The following is a 3,386-nucleotide window of genomic DNA, read 5'->3' as shown; positions in this document are numbered from 1 at the left end:
GTTAACACAGCCTGAGGGGCGGGGAGTTCTGGGCTCTGGTACTGGCCGGCAGGCCCAGGCTGGCCGGACCCTGTTCCGTTTGCTCACCATGACCGTCCAAGTGGTCTTCCGTGCAGAGCGTGGTCTGGCTTTTGGCGGTGCTGTCGAAGGCCAGTGTGCCACCGCCCCCCACCTGGAGAAGCTGGTGTTCTAAGGAAGGACGTGCCTACCAGAGTGGGCGTCGCCTTCGTTTTGCCGGCGGGGGGGCCCCCCCACCACACGTCAGCCCTCCCCGGGCTCGGGCACTGCAGGGCGGCAGCGGTCACTGCTCTAGAGTAAGCTCTGCACCTGGGGTCCCCGCAGGGAGCAGTAGCACCCAGGCCCGAAGCATCCCTCTCACAAGCCACTGGAGGCCGGAGACTGTCCCCTCAGCCTCTTCTCTCTGCCTCCCCGGTGGGGCCGGGCCGTGCGGGGCCGGACGGGCTGGGGAGGCACCTGCTTTGCAGCGAACAACAGATTCCGAAGCTCCGGGCTGCCAGCCCCTGAGCCGGGGACAACGCCTCGGCTTCCTCGTCGGCGGTACCGGAGCTCGGGGCCTCCCGGCTGCTGCGGTTTCATGCCATGATGCTGGGCCCGTCGGTCGGGCGACAAGCGTCCCCCACCCCCCGCATCAAACACCGGCAGACAACCTTGACTGGGCACAAACCAGGGCACGGGGACTCCTGTGTGGCGCGTTTCGGTGTCACCCATCAGCCGCTTCTATGAAACGGTCCTAACAGAGATTGAATAAGACCCTCTCGGTCATCGTCCCCGTGCGTACTCCGTTTTTGGTTTCTAATGGTGATTCTGAAATGGTTATGACAGTGACCTCTTTTTTCAGAGACTCCTCGTTAAAAAAAAAAAAAAAAAAAAGAAGCAAGAAACGATCTAGGAAAGCTGTACGGGCCCCAAATAAAATGCTCTGTTATTTCCAAGTTTGTTATTTGTAGATGTGTTTTTTCCCTTCCTCAGCTTTGCTCAAGGGGTTACATTTTTCCAGCTCTTTCCAGCGTTTGGAATAGAGTCGAGCTGTTCACTTGACATTCTTCTTTAATTATGAGGTTGGAACAAACATCGGGGCCAGATCCAGTTGCGGTGGGGACCAAAGTGGACGGGCCAGTGGGGAAGAGTCGGCCCAGCTGGGATCGCTCGTCGCTCGGAAATAAAAATGACGGATGGTGATGGGCGGCCGCGCTGTCGGCCTTGGAGCGGGCTCCACTTGGCCGTTTCTTTGTTTACACGGAGGAAGGTGGGAGGGGCCTGGGTCCCCACAGAGCTCACTCCCTGTTTTGTAACCTCTTTGAAAAGCTGCTGGGGAAACGAGGCCTCTGCCGATGCTGACGTGTGCAGAGCCGGCGTCCTGGTGCCGCGTGAGGACCCGTGCTGGCCCGGGGGACCGCCCGGCAGGAGCTAGGGACACCGTGGAGGTGCACGGCCGCCAGGCTGTGTCCAGGCGTCCCCATGCTCCAAGGGCGTGACTCGGGTCCCCCACCTCCCGGCTGTGTCCCATCTGGCTGCTGTCCTGTGTCCCTGGCTTGTCCCTTGTGCCGTGACTCCCCCGTCCCCACTACGGGAAGCGGCTCTCTCCTCTTCCACAGGGAGGCCCCTGGCCTTCCCAAGTCACCCCCAAGTCAGCTCCTCCTTACGGCAGGCATCCTGGTACATGCGAGCTGGCATGGGCAGATGGTGTCCCCCAGATTTATAGGGTGCAGTCCTAACCCCCAATGTGGCTGTGTCTGGAGACAGGGTCGTTAAAGGGGGCCTTAGAGTGAAAGGAGCCACTGAGGAGGCCCTGGCCCAGTGCGACTGACGACCCCGTGAGCAGGCACAGGGAGAGGACGGCGTTCACACGCCCAGGATGGGGCCTCTGGAGCGTCACTGCCCTGCGACACTTTGACCTCGGCCTTCCAGCCTCCAGGACAGTGCGAAGAGGTTTGGCCGAGGTCGCAGAGCGAGATCGTGTCCGAGTTGCCATCACACTGTCCCACGTCTGACATCTGGGGCCGACCCACCGTATGGCACTGTCTCTCAAAGACCATCGAAACCGCTGTCGACTCGCTTCGCTGTGGCAGAATATACGTGACATGGGACTGGCCGCTCCAGCCGTTTTAAACGTGCAGTTCGGGGGCCCCCAGCACCCCCTAGTGTCAGGGCTTTTTCATCCCAGAAGGGCGATGTCATTCCCACTCAGTGGCCACCGCTCCCCCTTCCCATCCCAGGGCCACCGTCCACCGTCCGCCTCTGTCCATGGGCCTGCTCTGCACTGTGGCGGACGGGGTCCCACGGTCTGCGGTGGCCGTGTCCGGCTTCCTGTACGAACGCCGTTTCTGTGGCGTGTGTCGCTGGCTCCTTTTCAGGCCGAGCAGTGGCCGGTGCCGTCACTGCGTACGCTGCGGCTGGTGGCCTTCGAGTTGTGTCCGCCTCTGGGTGGCTGCGAGCATTCGCGTGCCAGCTTTTGTTCAGACACCAGCTTCCGCTTCCTGGAGCGGACTTGTTGGGTCCCAGGGAAATTCAGGGGTGACGGTGGCCACGCACCCGTGTCAGTTTGTGAGAGGTCCCTGAACGCACACGTCGGACCTCAATAAAGCAGCTGAAAGCCGCTCCGTCTTTAAGAACGAGCATGGCGTCACACGGACGCACTGCATGCCACCGAGCTGCGGCGACCGTGGGGCGGCGGGAAGGCTCTGGACTTCTGTTCCTTGGTTCCACCAGTGTCCCCGTTCCCGCGGCTCCCATTCAGACCCGCTGTCCAGTCAGCCACTCGGGGCGACTCCCAGAACTGAAGCGCGGACGGGGGCCGTGGGTCGTTCTGGCCCTCGTGGCCCCCCACGCCCTGTCCTTAACGGGAGAGTCACAGTCACGGTCACACGCCCTGTCCTTAACGGGACGGTCATGGTCACGGTCACACGCAGTTTAAAGTGGCCAGCCTGGCGCTGGGTGGAAACACGGCGGCCGAGCCAAAGTCGAGGCGTTCAGAAGTGACGTGGTCACTTTCAGAGGCGTCCAGGAAGTAACTCTTTCTGAAAACTACAAAATGAAAGGGAACAAAGCATTTATGCGGATCCCCTGGGAATGCTGTTCCAGGGCCACAAAACCAGGTGACTCCAGCCAGGGCACACGGGGGACCCGGGCCTCTCCCCTGTGACAGGTCCCTGCACCACGCTGTCTCCAGTCTCTGCCCCAAGAGGAACCGTCTCAGGCGGCGTGGGCGGTGCTAACGGGAGCCAAGGGGGAGGGGAGACAGCCAGGGCCCTGGGTGCGGCCTCGGGGGACCCGCAGGGGCAGCTCCCAGCTCTGCAAAAGTCGCGGGCGCCACACCTCCCGCGGCCGCTGAGCCACGTGGGCTGGGGAGGGCCGGGGCAGCGCGG

The sequence above is a fragment of the Pteropus vampyrus genome, unplaced genomic scaffold, assembly GCF_000151845.1.
Source record: "Pteropus vampyrus isolate Shadow unplaced genomic scaffold, Pvam_2.0 Scaffold717, whole genome shotgun sequence".
Lineage (NCBI taxonomy): Eukaryota > Metazoa > Chordata > Mammalia > Chiroptera > Pteropodidae > Pteropus > Pteropus vampyrus.
The sequence above is the reverse complement of the archived record's forward strand: the minus strand, read 5'-3'. Positions refer to the sequence as shown.